This window comes from Schistocerca serialis, chromosome 3 (assembly GCF_023864345.2).
Source record: "Schistocerca serialis cubense isolate TAMUIC-IGC-003099 chromosome 3, iqSchSeri2.2, whole genome shotgun sequence".
NCBI lineage: Eukaryota > Metazoa > Arthropoda > Insecta > Orthoptera > Acrididae > Schistocerca > Schistocerca serialis.
Window position 1 is genome coordinate 856,109,135 of NC_064640.1, and position 20,320 is coordinate 856,129,454.

The window sequence follows — 20,320 nt, forward strand, 5'->3', positions numbered from 1 at the left end:
GCCGACTCCAGACTCACCAGATTGTCGGCGGCGGAGCGGCCTTTACGGAACCCACCCTGAGACGGAGCCAGAAGGCCCTGTGACTCCAGTACCCAGTTCAACCGCCGGCTCACCATCCATTCAAGCAACTTGCAAAGAACGTTGGTGAGGCTAATGGGACGGTAGCTGTCCACCTCCAAAAGGTTCTTCTCAGGTTTCAGAATGGGGAACACAATACTTTCCCTCCATTGCGACGGAAACTCACCCTCTACCCAAATGTGGTTGTAAAGGTCGAGGAGCCGTCGCTGGCAGTCCACTGAAAGGTGTTTCAGCATCTGACAGTGGATGCTATCTGGCCCAGGAGCGGTATCAGGACAAGCGGCGAGGGCACTGCGAAATTCCGACTCACTGAATGGAACATTTTAAGATTCAGGATGGTGGGTGCGAAAAGAAAGGCTCCGAAATTCCATCCGCTCTTTAATGGAGCGGAAGGCCAGTGGGTAATTGGAAGAAGCGGAACTCAGAGCAAAATGCTCTGACAAGCTGTTGGCAATTTCGTCGGAGTTTGTACAAACTGCTCCATTCAGTGAGAGCGCAGGGACGCTGACAGGGGTCCGATAGCCATACAGGCGTCGGATCTTGGCCCAGTCCTGCGATGGAGGGACATGGAGGCCAATGGTGGACACATACCGCTCCCAGCATTTCTGCTTGCTTTGGCGGATAAGGCGGCGGGCCCGCGCACGCAGACGTTTGAAGGTAATGAGGTGTTCAATGCAGGGATGTCGCTTGTCACGCTGGAGCGCCCGCCGGCGATCTTTAATCGCTTCAGCGATCTCAGGCACAGTCCGCCGCCGAGGGGACCCAGAAGATCGGGGAATGGCAGATTCGGCGGCAGTAACGATGCCCGTGGTGACCGATTGAACCACCGCATGAATGCCATCATTAGAGAGAGGCTCAATAGCGGCAATGGAGGAAAACAAGTCCCAGTCAGCCTGATTATGGGCGTTGAAGTCGCCCAGTAATAAGAAAGGTGGCGGTAATTGGGCTATCAGCGCAGCCAGGACATGCTGTGCGACATCACCCTCCAGTGGAAGGTAAAGACTGCAGACGGTAACAGCCTGTGGCGTCCACACCCGAACAGCGACAGCCTCTAAAGCTGTTTGTAGAGGGATAGACTCGCTGTGAAGAGAGTTAAGGACATATATGCAGACGCCACCAGACACCCTTTCATAAGCTGCCCGGTTCTTATAATAACCCCGATAGCCACGGAGGGCGGGGGTTCGCATTGCTGGAAACCAAGTTTCCTGAATAGCAATGCAGAAGAAAGGGTGAAGGCTGATAAGCTGTCGGAGCTCAGCTAGATGGTGGAAGAAACCGCTGCAGTTCCATTGGAGGATGATATTGTCCATGGCCGAAAAAGGCGTGAAGGGACTGGGAAGGCAAATTACGCCGCTGGGTCACCTGCTGCCTCCGATGGGGCACCTGGGCAAGTGCTAACTATTGCGCCTGAGGGACTGGCGAGATCAAGGTCCTCAGTGGACGCAAGAATCTCCACCACATCCTTAGACGCAGAGCTTGTAGGTAGCGCTGGAGTAGGTGCCACTGCAGGTGCCTGGTCTTACGGGTTTTCAGTGTCGCTTTGTCTCGCTGTTCCTTTGGTTGCCGTTGCTGAGAGGGCTTATTGGAGTCAGTCTCCGGGACCGAAGACGATCGCAAAGCTCGACGACCAGCGACCTGTGGCTTCTTCAGCCACTGGTTGGTGTTTGCCGTGCCGCTGGTAGGAACCTGGGAAGGGAGTGACCCAAGGGATCCCTTCCGAGCGAGAGAAGCCGAAGAAGACTTACGCTTCTCCGGCTTAGAAGTGGGGACCTGTGTCCCGGGTGGTTTAGTGGGTGCTGCTCCCGAGGTAGATGGTGTGGGAGCAACAGCGAGAGAAGGAGCCCCCATCATCAAGGGGGCAGGTGAGGTCCTCTGACTCCGAGAGCTGACTGTTTGTGGTGCAGCTAAAGGAACTGGAGCAGGAGTGACAGTTCAGGCATAAGATGCCATCAAGCGCACGGGATGCAGCCGTTCAAATTTCCGCTTAGCCTCAGGGTAAGTCAGTCGGTCCACGGTCTTAAATTCCATGATTTTGCGTTCTTTCTGTAAGATCCTGCAATCTGGCGAGCAAGGGGAATGAGGCTCTCCACAGTTGACACAGATGGGAGGCGGAGCACATGGAGTATCGGGATGAGATGGGCGTCCGCAATCTCGACATGTGAGGCTGGAAGTGCAGCGGGAAGACATATGGCCGAACTTCCAGCACTTAAAGCACTGCATTGGGGGAGGGATATAGGGCTTGACGTCACAATGGTAGACCATCACCTTGACCTTCTCCGGTAATGTATCACCCTCGAAGGTCAAGATGAAGGCACCGGTAGCAACCTGATTGTCCCTTGGACCCCGATGAACGCGCCGGACAAAATGAACACCTCTACGCTCTACGTTGGTGCGCAGCTTGTCATCAGACTGCAAAAGTAGGTCCCTATGGAAAATAACACCCTCGACCATATTTAAACTCTTATGTGGTGTGATGGTAATGTTAACATCCCCCAACTTGTCACAAGCAAGTAACCTGCGTGACTGGGCGGAGGATGCCGTTTTTATCAAAACTGACCCAGAGCGCATTTTGGACAAGCCCTCCACCTCCCCAAACTTGTCCTCTAAATGCTCTACAAAGAACTGAGGCTTCAGGGATACAAAGGATTCCCCATCAGCTCTGGTACAGACGAGATACCTGGGCGAATACGTGTCACTGTCATTCATTGCCTTTCGTTCCTCCCACGGTGTGGCCAGGGAGGGGAATGATTTGGTGTCATAAACGTTACCTTTAAAATGAGCCCTCGAACTCTTAGAGACTGCTGGCGGCTGGCTACCAGCGAGAGACGATGTACCACGCTTCATTGCGGGTCATCCGCCCTGATGCCACCTACTCCGACCAAGGGCCCTCCCCACGGGCGCCACCCAGCCACAGCAAAGGTCACCTGGCAGGATGGCCATTGCCAGGAGTCCCGATGCCCCAGGGAGATGGGCATCTACTCCTTGGCATACGTGGGGAGTTAACGGCGCAGGCATCAGTAGAGCGATCCCTGTGTTGTCAGGGGGGCTACAACCAACAGGGTACATGGCGGCCCCACCACAACGGACTGGCTACCATGCTGGATATTAGGTAACATGTGGTCCACGGGCGCCGTCAGTGCAGAAAGAGGCACTGCACAGTGCAAGGTGTAATCTGCACGCAGGAACGTAGTCATGCCCAAGAGATGGAGAGCGGGCAGGACTGCAAATCAACGGCGAATAAGCTGGCGAAAGGTCTGATCACAAGATGGACACAATGCACCAAGTAAGGCGCTCTTCCCCAATCGGCTCGCTCTTCGGAAAATTTTGAGAGATGGAGGTCAAACCCAACAGGGGACCATCACATAAGGCCGAAAAGTTTGAGACTCCTTTTAGTCGCCTCTTACGACAGGCAGGAATACCGCGGGCCTATTCTAGCCCCCGAACCCGCAGGGGGTAATTGTACGTGAAACACCGGTCAATATTAGAGCAGTTGACCCATATCCACAACGCATTCACAGAAGGCGTCCGCCAGGCCCCGAATTTACGGAGCAATGACAGCACTAATAAACAGCAGAATGACAGCAAACAACATAAGGTGAAAATTCTTACTTAACCGCAGAACACCAAAATGGGGGAAAATGTTAATTGTTACTAAACCATCGTACATTTTACTACTACCTATTTTATTCAAAGGAAGTTATAATTTATGCGCTAGTTAATGACAAAGGTCTCAAATAGGATGTCATATAGGAAATATGTGCAAACTGTCCTTTTTTACACCATGTACTGACAACATCAAGTTGGCGGGAACCGAGAATTAATACCAAATGAATTCGCAGATTTTGCGAGGGCTTAGTAATTTAGGGCTAGTGCAGATTTCCAAATTGTCACTGCACCCTAAGAACGCACAAATTATATCTTATTATAGGTCCTTATCAAGCGAGTGCGGTTCTCAGTTTTGGCCGGTGAAACGCCTCTTGCGATGACCTTTTAAACTTTGAAAAGGTTTATGATAAAAGTGACTACGTATGTCTTTACTGCAGTGACGAACGTTTGTTAGATAATTTGTAAATGTCCGAAAAAAAAATTGCAGTCAGTGCTCTCTAGCCAGGATAAAAAATACGTTAACGGAATGCATCCCTATTCAATAGGCATGTACGCGGGGTTGTTCCTATGTTCCACTTTATATGTGATTACAATGAAGCATATGTGACTACTCCGGTCTACAAGGAATTAATTATGAGGCATTAGAACCGATACACAATTATGAGGACGATTTCAGCGACATAGTAGCCAATCGAGAATATGAGACACTTGCGCAGATTTTAGACCAGTAATATCAAGTGACAGCGGAGAAATATAAATTAAAATAAATCTATTGTAGTAACATTGCGAAAGGGGGAAACTACGTCAAACCTGCCTACCGAACGTTGCCTCTAGGGCAGACGGATGTATACCTCATCATATCCTCAGGAAATCTTTTCTCACAACTGGATTCTCGAGGTACATATAATAATAGCACTCATATGAGAACACGTGAAAACCACATCACCTCCAAAAGGCTTACTATGTTAACACCTACAGCCCATCCAAAGTACACCTCTTTGGTAACTATTTTTTTCCAATGATAGTCAACGATTGCGAGAGCGAGGTGGTTACCTCTCCGGAGCAGTACTGCACTAGTTGTGTTGAACATGGCTTAATATAGCAATGGTCCATGACCTACTCCACTAATAGCGCCGTATTTGCATTATTAATTTTTGGGAAAAAATGTGGAAAACTAACTCGTTACGTATGTACAGAGAAACCAGCTCCGTAAAGCAACAAATCAAGTATTTTGGCCAATGCGCCGTCTCAGTGTTATTCACATCCTGCCAATTATGCAGAGACCTTTCTTGAGAGTATTACGAATCAATTTTAGAATGAGATCACGAACTACATAGGCACTCCTGGAAAATGGATTACCTGAAATGTTCCTGCTCAGCCTTCGTGATACCCCTAACATGGTTTTTCTAGAACTCCGTCTATATTATACGTATTATTGCAGGGAGAAAATTAATTATTGTCAGCTACGTAGTGAAGATTTTTATAGTGTTGATTAGTTTTTTTATGGAAACTCGAATTCCATTTCATTATAAAATTATTCCATATGGTTTCTGGCCAACAGAATTTCACTCACAGTAAAATTTGTGAGGAAATCCGAAGGGTTCTTCAGAAAATACACGTAATGGACTTTCTGAAACTGCAAGCACAGAAGGTAACATGGAGGGAACTCTTATGTTGATAGTCGGCAATTAACGCGGTATGAAACAGCTGACACCATGGCATGTGAAAAAAGAACGGAACATTTTACATTAATTAACGAAACTTACTACCATTGCATTTGCGTAGTTCTTAACATAATATGCGAAACTGGCTTTCTGAACAATGGACAGTTAAAAAATCTAATGTGATCTGATTACTGTAAATGCCAGATGCCCAGCCAGTAAAGAAACATCGAAGCTAAGGGTGGAATCCAGTGCCACTGCTTAAAAAAAAAAAAGCTGTTCTATCTCTCCTTTAGTTTGTAATGCGGTAATCTGATGCCCAGAGTTTTCCAGCATGAAAAAGTGTAGCTGGTTACCTTGCAAGGGGTATAGCAAATGACCAGTAACAGGCGGCCTTTGGTAACAAAGAGTATGAAAGATTAAGGAAGGTCACCTTTCCCAAAAAAAAAAGCATCTCCCGAAATATTTTCTGTAGCAAAGATGGAAGTGCAGTGTGTCAAAAACAAATTCTTACAACTAACTACAACTTAATACTAATTATCAGATCCGGCAAACTGATTTTCATGTATTCCCAAATCTCAACTTAAGATCTGAGAAGCAGTTCATTGATGTTTTGGCAGCTGTACTGCTATACTTTGCAAATCTCCCAGAGTCTGCAGGTGAAGAATGGACTTTATCGAATGGAAACGTGTGAAAAGACGACGACCTGAAATCGTAGTATGATAAATGTTCCCGTCTCTACACCAACGAGGAGACTAAAATGTAGAAAAAATGGTGTATATCTGAAATATGGATGATATCTTCCGTTAAAAGCCATTAATTCACGAAAATATGCCATATACAAAAAAGCAGTAGGCAACACGTATAGCTGACCAACCAATTACACAAGCGCACTGGGTAAGTACTAAGCAAAATTCGTGCTCGCCAAGTTAGCCGAGCAGTCTAAAGCACGGCTATCCGGAGTGGGAAGGAGCTCCTGGTCGCCGGCAGGAATCCGACAGGCGGACTTGTGTTGAGGTCCAGTAAGCCGGCCAGTCTGTGGATGGTTTTTAGGCGGTTTTCCATCTGTCTCGGCGAATGCAGGCTGGTTTCCCTTATTCCTCCTAAGCGACACTGTGTCGGCGATTGCTGCACAAACAAGTTCTCCAAGTACGCGTACACCACCATTACTCTACCACGCAAACATAGGGGTTACACTCGTCTGGTGTGAGACGTTCCCTCGGGGGAGGGGGGGGGGGGGGGATCCACCGCGGGCCGAACCGCACGATTACCCTGGGTTCGGCGTGGGGCGGCGGTGGGGTGAAGTGGACTGCGGTAGTCGTCGTGGGGTTGCGGACCACTGCGGCTGCGGCGGGGACGGAGCATCTCCGTCGTTTCTAGGTGCCCAGTTAACATACAATACAATACAATACAAGCAAAATTTGTAGATGCTAAATGTAAGCTGCGATAAGGTTCTATGGTCAGCATAGAGCAGATATGCAATAGTTACGTGAAACGTGCGCAACGTCGTACCACTTCTCGGAATGGTTTACGACTCGAGCTGCTTCGTGACATTTATTGGCTTTGCCAACTCTCAACCAAACTGTCAGCTTTATACTTATGCTAGACCTCGAACTACGCTACAGATTTATCACAACATACACTCGAAAAAAAAATATTGAAAATAAACGCTGACCATTTTCAATCCGATTTCGAAAAGTAAATAATTTACGGTTTAACGTCCCACTGACAAAAAATCATTAGAGACGGAGCACAAGCACGGATTGTGTCTTTAAGGATAGGAAATCTACCCTGCCTTTTGAAGAACCATCCTAGCATTTGTCTGGATCGATTTAGGGAAATCACGGAATACTTAAATCTGGATGGCCGAACTCGGATTTGAACCACCACCCTCCCCAAAGCGAGTCGAGAGTACTGACCGCTGCGCCACCTCACTCGGTATCCGCTTTCGAATGCCCTCTCGCACAGCACCCGTGTCGTAAGGACACAGTGCTAGTATGTACCGGGTGATCAAAAAGTCAATATAAATTTGAAAACTGAATAAATCACGGAATAATGTAGATAGAGAGGCACAAAGTGACACACATGATTGGAATGACATGGGGTTTTATTAGAACCAAGAACATAAAAACGTTCAAAAAATATCCGACAGATATATCCTTCATCTGATCAGAATAGTAATAATTAGCATAACAAAGTAAGACAAAGCAAAGATGATGTTCTTTACAGGAAATGCTCAATATGTCCATCATTCCTCAACAATAGCTGTAGTCGAGGAATGATGTGAACAGCACTGTAAAGCATGTCCGGAGTTATGGTGAGGAATTTGCGTCGGATGTTGTCTTTCAGCATCCCTAGAGATGTCGGTCGATCACGATACACTTGAGACTTCAGGTAACCCAAAAGCCAATAATCGCACGGACTGAGGTCTGGGGACCTGGGAGGCCAAGCATGACGAAAGTGGCGGCTGAGCACACGATCACCACCAAACGACGCGCGCAAGAGGTCTTTCACGCCTATAGCAATACTTTTTTTTGTTCTAATAAAACCCCATGTCATTCCAAGCATGTGTGTCAATTTTTACCTCTCAATCTACATAATACCGTGGTTTATTAATTTTTCTGATTTATACTGACTTTTTGATCACCCGGTATATTTTCAGGAAAAGGCGCTACCACTGTTTCTACAGTCGCCAAATTTTCTTCCATCTGTATGTTTAGGTTGACCCAACAAGGAAAGAATTTCATGTGATCTTTGCGCAATAACTCGCAATTTCGGGTATGCTTGAGCATTTAAATACCTTATGTAACACTGCAAGCGGAGAAGGAATTTGACAGTGTGAGCCCAATCAACGGTAGTCTGCCTCAGTTCCACCGAACATTGCTGTTCGGAAAAGTTAATTGCATGTTACTTCGTCGAACTAAGGGAAAGTAATGTTGGTTCCTGCTCAGGTGGGTTGTCCGGCCGAATTAAGCTGATAACGGCTTGAAGTTAAAGTCAATTTTTTCGAGGATTACAAGTCCCGCTGTTATATAGGGTGTAACAAGAATCTGCGGCACGAACTACAGGACAGATTCATCACACGTAGACGAAGAAATTGTGTTGTAGGAACATAGGTCTGGAAAAGCTTTGTTTTCGTGCTACAACTCTTTTCTCCATCTCCAATTATGGGAAACACACAAGAACAGAACGCACCATCATATTACATGCGACCCTTTCTCACAGGAGATGTCCAATACGACCCTCGGGGGCACTGATACACTCATCAACCCGTCTTCGTAGTGAAACTCGGATGCGCTGACGTATCCTTGGAGTACTGTGTATGGATTCACAGCTTTCCATGACATGGGCACGGAGACTGAACATCTTATAATGGGGTTCCATACACAACAGCTTTCAAATGCCCCACAAATAAAAGCCCGGTCGGTTTAGGTCCGGATGGCGTGGAGGCGAGGCAATTGGTCCATTTCTACCGATCCATCCGTCACCAAATCTGTTATTTAGAAGCCAATGGACATTAACACTAAAATGGGGAGGTGCTCCATCGTGAGCGAAGTGCGTGTTTGCGTGTTTTGTCGCACTGCTAAAGACATCTGTTAACAGATCAGGTAGAACACTCTCTAGGAAATTATAACTTCGTCCATTCAGCCTGGGTGGAAGAAAGTGAGGCCCTGTCAAACAGTCACCAACAATACCGGCCCAACCACTGATAAAAAATCTTTGTTGATGACTTGGTTCAATAGCTGCGTGAGGACTGATGTCTGCCCATACACGCTGATCGTGAAAATTTACAATCTGATATCGTTGAAATTATACCTCATATGTGAACAGCACCGTACACTACAATTAGCGTTGGAAATTTGTTAAATAAAGAGTACAAGTGTAGGAAAGTCAGCTGCTGATAGTTTCTGCATGCGCTGTAAATGGTCTGGATACAGCTCATCCTCGTATAACACTCGTCAGACAGTCATGTGGTCAACATTCAGTGTTGCAGCTACATGTCTTGTACTGACACGAGGGTGGTCGTGAACTGCATGAACAATTCCCGCTTCCGTTGCGGTGTCCTCGTCCTTCTAAGCCTCCCCAGGCGTAAATGCCCCATGTTCCTTAAGATGACGATCAATGGCTTCAGACGTATTCCTATCGGGGCACCTTCGTCCTGGAAATCTCTCCTGGTACAAACGTTGCGCGCGAACGCCATTGTCGTCAGCTACTCCAGACATCAAATGAGCATCTGGCATCTACATTTGTGTACATCGCCATTGCACGAGCCAAGTTTGATTAACTCTACGTAGTAAACCGTGTGCTTGCAACGGTCGTACTGATCGCTGGAACAGTTGATGTGACCTGTAAATGAGCAGTGACGTACGTCGCGTGGCAACAGGGACATGTGAAACAAAACACTGGCGGCGCATGTTCCCCATGATTCTAACGCTCTTTTCTTGTGTGCTTCTCATGTTTTATGAGTTAGAGAAAATGAGTTTTAACAGGGAAACAAAGCATTTCCAGGCCTATGTTCATACAAAATAATTGCTTCGTCTACATCTGAGGAAAGTGTCCTGCAATTTCTACCGTAAAATTTCTGTTACACCCTATAGAGATACTTGATAATATATTTCAGAGTAGAAGGGCTGGATTTCAGCCATTAACTTTCTCTATCAGAACTGCCGGTTTCGCGGGGCCAATTAAGGGGACCACACCGTGGTTCAAGTGGAAAAAATCGATTTTCGGTTTTCATCATATTTCGATAGATTAAGGTTTCATTTAAATACTCTGAAAAGGATTTTGGAAAAAAAAATTTTTAGACCATTTAAAGAGTATTTTCTTACCACGTGTGTATGTGCCACGCCCACTTTTCTGTCACCCACTGTCAACTCTAAGCCATATGGAGATGCCAGTATTAGCAAAATAGAATGTGTAGTCTTTGTTCAAAAACGTTTGGGAGCAAGGCTAAGAAAACTAACTCTTGATATGAGAGGAAAAAAATAAGAAGATGGGAAAGTGTTGACCGGACAGGGGCGGTTAACTAAAACTGAAATAGAAAATTTGCAGGTATACTATGGGCAGGCAATTAGGAGAAATAAAGAAAATCTGGAGGCAATGAAGAGAGATGTTTCGGCCACATTCTTCCACAATCCGTCTACTGATAAGCCATGTCATGGATTGTGTCCATCAGGAGAAAATTCGTGGTGCAAATACAATAGGGCTCAGACAACTGGAGAATCTTATTCTCACCAGCATTCTCTTCCTGCTGCTGTTATTACAGCAATTAATCCTATTTTCACAGACTTGCCTCATCCTGACCTAAGGAAATGTCTGCACGGGCAGAGACAGAACCCAAATGAATGTTTCAACAGCATAATTTGGAACCGCCTTCCAAAAACTGTATTTGTAGGTATGTATACAATGAAACTAGGAGTTCATGATGCTGTTATTACATTCAATTGCGGTAATATTGGAAAGTGTTGAGTACTGAAAACGCTGGGAATTAATCCTAGTGAAAATTTGATCATTGGGCTGCAACATTGCGATAAAATGAAGATAGCCGATGTATACAGGTTTGCATCCAATATGGCCAAGAAAGTAAGACAAACATCCAAAAAGGTGAAAATGAGCTGGAAGACCTGCTAGAGGTCAAAGAAGGGCCATCATATGCAGCAGGACAGTTTTAATTAACTGTAAGTAACAAATTTCAAAAGGTTTTTGTTTAAAGGCAGTTTCCCGCAAACTAAAATGTTCAGTACATAAGCCCCATATCAGAAACTGTCATAGATAAATGAATCAAATTTTCAAAAGCTCTGCATAACATAAAAAGCCACCTCTGGTAGTACATTAACAAAAAATATTTTCTGCAGAAAAAACTTAATACTTTTTGTTAATAAATTTAAAAAAGTATTTCTTAAAAACCATAAAACGGATAAAATAGATTTTAGTACAGTTGACTATTAGCATCATGTAACATACAGTAAAAGTATTAAGGCCCTGCATCAAATAGTTTTTTTCAGAAATGGGTCAAATACTTGCCTAAATTAACATGGGTTGGATAGGCAGGGTGTGGTCCCCTTAAATGCCTGTTCCTCTGTACTATATCCATCCTTACTGATCTCAGTACCGACGAACGAATGATAGGTCCACAGGTATATGTAACTAAGTAGTTGTGTTACACTTCGTTTTTTAAAGCAGATTGGGGGGGGGGGGGTTCGGGGAGGAGACCAGACAGCGAGGTCATCGGTCTCATCAGATGAGGGAAGGAAGTCGGCCGTGCCCATTCAAAGGAACCATCCCGAAATTTGCCTGGAGCGATTTAGGGAAATCACAGAAAACCTAAATCAGGATGGCCGGACGCGGGATTGAACCGTCGTCCTCCCGAATGCGAGTCCAGTGTGCTAGCAAGTGTGCTAGCCACTGCGCCATCTCGGTCGGTCTGTTTTTTTACAATTTATGTTATTTAGTAGCGTGTACGACCAAACAAACTTATATCTGCGTGCCACAGTATATTAATCCTAAATCTGCATGTCCTAAATAAGCTGGGAGGACTTTTCCGAAGCTGAAGACACATTAGCAACAGAATGATAAGCAGAAACTTCATGCAACCTACATTGATCCACATTATCGCCTGCGGCTTCCACAAAAACATACATTATTATACGGACAGTATATCGCGGCAATCGGCCGCGACCGTAAACACACGAGAACTTCGATTGCCCGAGGGGAAAGGAGCGGTGTGCGGGAATAAACCCCGATTCCCTCTTTAAGGACTGCCATCCTACGTCAGCGTTCTGTGCTTTCACGGAAGCAGAACTGATATAACGGCCATAGGGATCGCTGATTCCTTTTGTTTCGGTGAGATGCATTCGACTCCTTTTATGCACCAGGATTGCTTTCTCCACTCATTTCAAAAATACGAAAAGAAAACAAGCAGTCCACACCACAAAATGAATTGGAATACACAAAGCATTTGGTAGTTGCTTCAACGCAGTTGTTTGCTGCGGTTGGCAGTGGTGGTTTAGGTCTGACCTGTACTGTTATCTTACGCAACCATAGTTCAAAACACTCCCACCTAAAACTGCCACAATATAATGTCAACATAATACCAGAACGAGCATACTAGTTCACATTCTACTTGAAACAAATACGTAGTATAATTTACTATGCCTGAGAACTCTGTAACAAGTGTCAGAACAAACACTTCATTTCATAATTCACAGCTATCGGCAAAGGCAGGAATCCGCTATTTAAAAGCGTTGTTGTAGTCTTCTCGATATCAAACAATTCGCCACCAGCAATGGGATCAGACATGGTCAGATCACTGAAACTTTACCTTTAGCATAATTTGAACAAGGTGATGTGTGCTACGTTAAATGCCGATATAACTTCATCAATGTAGCAGCCGGTTCGTAAACAGACTATATTCAAAAAGACGAAATATTCCACACCAGTACCACAGTACTAAGGCAGGCGGGCAAAATCCACGCAGTTCATCTGAACACAGAGCTCAGCAGAGGAGATGACAACTTACGAAATACAATTTTATTTGCTGCTACGTTTACTGGATTAAAAAGGACTTGCTAAACTTTGGTTGGAATACATGGCACTATTACTACCCTGAATGATAACGTAGTACACAATTCTTTCAGAGAGAGATATATAACTTACCATGAACAAGTTGTAATATTTCGTACACAGTGAAGCGTCTAGAAACCTTCCTAAACAGCAAACAAACAACGCTCCCTTGTTGACTGGGCCAAAGTGTGTCAAAGATTACTATCAACAGGTACTCCCGAAGCAAAGATTAAATCTAGCCTCTTAGAAATGCTTCATTTGATAGTTCAGTTTATCTTTGTAAGCATGATGTAACTCATTATTACAAACAAAGTAACGGATGACACACCTTCAGAAATCAGTGTATTTATGGTTGTAATGTCAAACAACTGACAGTAATTACAAGGACAACACTACTTCAGATTACTTCATATTTCAGAAATTGCTACACACCTTTTAAAAACACCGGGGAAGTTTTTCAACACATAACTGAGTTGGTTGTAGTACTATTTTAAAGGGAAATACTATTCCCTGTAGCCTTGGTGGGGAATTCGTGGTGACGCTGAGCTTTCGACTCTGAAGTATTAATACATCAGAAGGAAAGAAGGAAGGAAGATTAGGGTTTAATTCTCATCGACGAAGAAGTTATTAGAGACGAAGCGCAATCTCGGATAGTGGAGGAAAGACAAGAGGTCACCTTCATCGACTTAGGGGAGCAATGGAAAATACAAATGTGCATGATTGAACGGAGGTTTGAACTCCTCTTCACGAGAATGCGGATAAACTCTGTGCTGCCTTACTGGATAAAGCCCATTACACTACGTTGCAGGTGGTCGAATCTATTTAAGTTCTCAGAGTTAAGGAACGTATGGCTGAAGGATGCATCTTCATTTACAGGAGCACAAGCTCAAGTAACACAATGACAGGGAAGGAAATAAAATGTGTCTGTTTAATTATAAACACCGTTCAGTATATGGTAGAAGGTAATTGCACCACTATTAAACATCACTTCTCCTTTCTTATTTTATTCTGTTGGCTTATGGCCCGAGGGAATAATGAGTATACAGGGTGGTCCATTGATCGTGACCGGGCCAAATATCTCACGAGATAAGCATCAAACGAAAAAACTACAAAGAACGAAATTTGTCTAGCTTTAAGGGGGAAACCAGATGGAGCTTTGGTTGGTCCACTAGATGGCGCTGCCATAGGTCAAACGGATATCAACTACGTTTTTTTAAAAATAGGAACCCCCATTTTTATCACACATTCGTGTAGTACGTAAAGAAGTATGAATGTTTTAGTTGGACCACTTTTTTCGCTTTGTGATGGATGGCGCTGTAATAGTCACAAATATATGGCTCACAATTTTAGACGAACATCTGGTAACAGGCAGGTTTTTTACATTAAAATACTGAACGTAGGTACGTTTGAACATTTTATTTCGGTTGTTCCAATGTGATACATGTACCTTTATGAACTTATCATTTCTGCGAACGCATGCTGTTACAGCGTGATTACCTGTAACTACCACATTAATGCAATAAATGCTCCAAATAATGTCCGTCAACATCAATGCATTTAGCAATACTTGTAACGACATTCCTCTCAACAGCGAGTAGTTCGCCTTCCGTAGTGTTCGCACATGCATTGACAATGCGCTGACACATGTTGTCAGGCGTTGTCGGTGGATCACGATAGCAAATATCATTCAACTTTCCCCACAGAAAGAAATCCGGGGACGTCAGATCCGGTGAACGTGCGAGCCATGGTATGGTGCTTCGACGACCAATCCACCCGTCATGAAATATGCTATTCAATACCGTTTCAACCGCACGTGAGCTATGTGCCGGACATCCACATGTTGGAAGTACACCGCCATTCTGTCATGCAGTGAAACATCTTGTAGTAACATCGGTAGCACATTACGTAGGAAAACAGAATACATTGCACCATTTAGATTGCCATCGATAAAATGGGGGCCAATTATCCTTCCTCCCATAATGCCGCACCGTACATTAACCCACCAAGGTCGCTGATGTTCCACTTGTCGCAGCCATCGTGGATTTTCTGTTGCCCAATAATGCATATTATGCCGGTTTACGTTACCGCTGTTGGTGAACGACGCTTCGTCGCTAAATAGAACGCGTGCAAAAAATCTGTCATCGTCCCGTAATTTCTCTTGTGCCCAATGGCAGAACTGCACACGACGTTCAAAGTCGTCGCCATGCAATTCCTGGAGCATAGAAATTTGGTACGGGTGCAATCGATGTTGATGTAGCATTCTCAACGCCGACGTTTTTAAGATTCCCGATTCTCACGCAATTTGTCTGCTACTGATGTGCGGATTAGCCCCGACAGCAGCTAAAACACCTACTTGGGCATCATCATTTGTTGAGGGTCGTGTTTGACGTTTCTTATGTGGCTGAACACTTCCTGTTTCCTTAAATAACGTAATTATTCGGCGAACGGTCCGAACACTTGGATGATGTCGTCCAGGATACCGAGCAGCATACATAGCACACGCCCGTTGGGCATTTTGATCACAATAGCGATACATCAACAAGATATCGACCTTTTCCGTAATTGGTAAACGGTCCATTTTAACACGAGTAATGTATCACGAAGCAAATACCATCGACACTGGCGGAATGTTACGTGATACCACGTACTTATACGTTTGTGACTATTACAGCGCCATCTATCACATAGCGAAAAAAGTCGTCCAACTAAAACATTCATATTTCTTTACGTACTACACGAATATGTAATAAGAAATGGGGGTTCCCATTAAAAAAAAAACCCCAGTTGATATCAGTTTGACTTATGGCAGAGCCATCTAGCGGGCCAACCATAGCGCCATCTGGTTTCCCCCTTCAAGCTAGACGAGTTTCGTACTTTGTAGTTTTTTCGTTTGATGCTTATTTCGTTAGATATTTGGCCCAGTCACTATCAATGGACTACCCTGTGTATGCTTCTTCCATTCCAGCACAAATTCCTGCTATCTTATTACAGTCTGTATCCGAAACATACGATGGAGATAGCTTTGTTCTTACACAGTGATCCTCGATTGTTAGTTCTCCAGATTAATCTCAAACAACTGGGGAGAACAAAGTCATCTTTCTATCAAACTTTTATTTTGAAGATCGATGGTCATTTGCGTTACACTTTCGTATGAGCGGTACAGAACTTTAGGACCCATAACTGCACATACGTGAACTCGCTTGACATCTTGAAAAGGACTCCGAACAATGGGACAGAAAATTTCCATTAGGATTACTTCTTATAGATATCGCGCTCCCGATTCATTTCCATTGCTTCAGAGTGTAATAACTAGATACTTAAACAATGCGGCAGGTTACAAGAGTTTACCAGTAATTTTGCAATGTGAGAATGTCGGGCTCGTCCATCTATTTATCTATTTTTAAGTTGCTAGAATTGTTAGTGGATCAACATGGACTGTCCACTGTGATTACAAGGGATGGTGAACCAATCACAGTCGTGTATCACGGTGTAAGAACAGTGGTCGAAAAAGATCTGAACTGAAAGGGACTGGAGAGGAGTATACGCCTTGTCGATGGCACTCGATTCCAAACCCGAGAGGAATTGCTGATGACAGTCAATGCAGGTCCATTTCAGCCAGTTTTCGAGCGAACATTTCCAAGGGAAGTTCATGCAATTGGTCTGATCTCTCAGGATTTCTTGGTGTGTCCGATTGATGGTCTGCTACAGGGTGTACAGCCGAGTTATTTCCATTTGGTACACTATATTTCGAGCACAGTACCAGTCGTTTTCTCAGGTGTTGCGAGTTGTTCTGTTATCTGTACTCGCTGCCTGGGCCCAGTCAGACAGTGAGCTATTGTTGGCCTCCGGCCGTTATTTATATTTGACCATTCTTCTGGTGGAGCACACTATAATCAGTCGCGTACACGAGAAATGAACTCGCTTCCTACTAGGGGGGGGGGGGGGGGGGGGATGTTCCGCAACATACACACGTACTCCGTAAGGAAGCTCGAATAAAATAATATGATGGTCTTGCAACCAATCGATCAACTACAACAATCATTACTCGTCTCTCATATCGATCTCTTTGTTTTTGTATCTATGAAATACACCTACATTTGTAAAAATTATAAAACTTTGACTAACATATGTGACTAAAATGAACTTCATGCTATTGATTAAGTGCACTATAATCAATTGATTAGTAGGCTTGCACAACTGTACATGATCCCTAACTTTGCGAATTCAGTATTGCGTAAAGACCCACATTATGCACTAGTCTCTAAATGAGGGACGTAGAAACAGAGAGGCCTAATACTTGTTCCTAGAGAGTTCCTTCTGTTTCCACACCAATTCAAAAGACAGCACTGGATGCTGGATGACAGTAAGTAACAAGTTACTGACGAGTCATTTCCCAGAGAGCTCCAGTGACCATGTTTCAGATGACCATGCAGGCTAGGGATCTGTGGTACATGTCAGTCTCCGAAGGAGACTTACACAATATGCACAACGTGTGGCAAAACACTGTTCTGCCAGAATATAGCTCCTGATGTTGCCATAGGGTATGTGGATTGAGTTTTATCGAGAGAAAGTATATTTCGACAAATATATTTTGTAAATATTTCGAATCTCTCGTTTAATAGTCTGTCTATAACACCGAGATATCCTGAATGTAAGTACTTTAAATTGTCTTTGTAAACCTGGAAAACGTGAAGGCACTCACAGACATGAGGAAACTTAAAAGAGTAGTTAAGTAGTCATCCTTAACCGAGAAAGTATATGGCACAAGAGATATACCATTTATGTTGACTATACTGCAAGACAGTTCACAAACAATTTGCCACCATTTGAATAGTTTTCATATCAAAGCGGTACTTGGTTATGTTTCTGTACTTTCTCACCTACAACATGGAGAGACCCTGTTTGAAGGTACGTAAAAAGTCTGTACATTGGTTTATGAAGATAAACGATACACAGAATTTGTCTGATTTATCGATTGTACACACATCAAAAAAGGTTTTGCATCTCCACGGTTCCGAGAGTTCCGGAACCTGTACAGAAAACGGGAATAGAGATCAACATAAACATCATTTCCACCCTTGTTATTGCTCATGAAAAGCACACATTGCATGTTGTACCACCATATAGCGAGACCTACAGAGGTGATGGTCCAGATTACTGTACACACCGGTACCTATAATAGCTAGTAGCACATCCTCTTGCATTGATACATGCCTGTATTCGTCGTGGCATCCTATCCACAAGCTCATCAAGGCACTGTAGGTCCAGATTGCCCCACTCCTCAACGGCGATTCGGCGTAGATCCGTCAGAGTGCTTGGTGGGTCACGTCGTCCATAAACAGCCCTTTTGAATCTATCTCAGGCATGTTCGATAGGGCTCATGTCTGGAGAACATGCTGGTCACTCTAGTCGAGCGATGTCGTTATCGTGAAGGAAGTCATTCACAAGACGTGCGCGATGGGGGCGCGAATTGTCGTCCATGAAGACGAATGCCTCGCCAATATGCTGCCGATATGGTTGCACTATCGGTCAGAGGCCGGAATTCATGTATCGTACAGCCGTTATGGCCCCTTCCATGACCACCAGCGGCGTACGTCGGCCCCACACAAAGCCACCCCAAAACAGCAGGGAACCTCCACCATGCTGCACTCTCCACTCGCTGGACACTATGTCTGAAGTGGACTGACAAGGCAGCCAGTCCACAGTGACGGGTAGCCGAAAGAAAGGCACGCGTACACACACACGCCGACGGGCGTCAAGTACTGGAACAGGCTACGTAATTAATGCTATGAAGAAAAGTACGTAGCTGGATTAATACTTATCTTTAATCAATCATTGTGGTACATCGCTCTTGACTATACACAGGAGACTTTAATTACAATCACTGTAAGGCTAATGGCGCCTTGCTAGTTCGTAGCCATTAACTTAGCTGAAGGCTATTCTGTCTCTCGGCTAATGAGAGAGAAAGGCTTCGTACATCTAGTCGCTAGCTAGGTCGTCCGTACAACTGGGACGAGTGCTTGTTCGTATCACGAGACCTGCCTTGTGGTGGCGCTAGGTCTGCGATCACACAGTGGCGACACGCGGGTCCGACATGAACTAAATGGACCGCGGCCGATTTAATCTACCACCTAGCAAGTGTGGTGTCTGGCGGTGACACCACAATGTCTATGGCGTTCAGCCTGATCGGGTTGCCTCCAAACGCGTCTCCGACAGTTGTCTGGTTGAAGGCGTATGCAACACTCAGCGGTGAAGAGAACATGATGCCAATCCTGAGCGATCCATTCGGCATGTTGTTGGGCCCATCTGCATGGTGTCGTGGTAGCAAAGATGGACCTCGCTATGGACGACAGGAGCGAAGTTGCGCATCAGGCAGCCTATTGCGCACAGTTTGAGTCATAACACGACGTCCTGTGGCTACACGAAAAGCATTATTCAACATGGTGGCGTTGCTGTCAGGGTTCCTCCGAGCCATAATCCGTAGGTAGCGGTCATCCACTGCAGTAGTAGTCCTTGGGCGGCCTGAGCGAGGCATATCATCGACAGTTCTCTCTGTGTCTTATCCATGTCCGAACAACATCGCTTTGGTTCGGTCAGAGACGCCTGGACACTTCCCTTGTTGAGAGCCCTTCCTGGCACAAAGTAACAATGCGGGCGCGATCGAACCGCGGTATTGACCGTCTAGCCAAGGTTGAACTCAAACAACACGAGCCGTGTACCTCCTTCCTGGTGGAATGACTAGAACCGATCGGCTGACGGGCCCCCTCCGTCTAATAGGCGCTGCTCATGCATGGTTGTTTACATCTTTGGGTGGGTTTAGCGACATCTCTGAACAATCAGAGGGACTGTGTCTGCGATACAATACCTCCAATCAACGTCTATCTTGAGGAGTTCTGGGAACTGGGGTGATGTCAAACGATTTTTGGTGTGTGTATAATAATTATATGTTTCAGTGGAGTCTAACCTCTAAACAGACAGTGATACCTGAATATCCTTTAGGGGCGTAAATAGCTCGAACTACTGAGGGGCAGTACTAGAACTGATCGTTCACAGTACAGAATATGAGCTGAAATAGGACTGGGGTCAGTAGATCTGGCTCTCCACTGGGATGTATTCCAAACACTGGCAGTGCGGCTGAGGCACCCAGCTGCCTGCGTCGATGCCCCGCAATGCTGATAGAGCACGGAATGGCCGACTGGCGGCATAATACCACTGCTTCCGTGAGCGTCGGCTGACGATCTCCGTCTCAGCGGCTAAGGAACGGTTGACGTCTCAGCGCTGCGACTGCCACGACTCACTATGCATAGAAGCGCTGTGGCCGGCGCACCTATGTCCCAGGGCTCGGCAGACCACGTGGCGGCTTTGTGCTCCATGTCTCAGGGCAGGCTGCCTAGACGCGAGATACGAGGGTG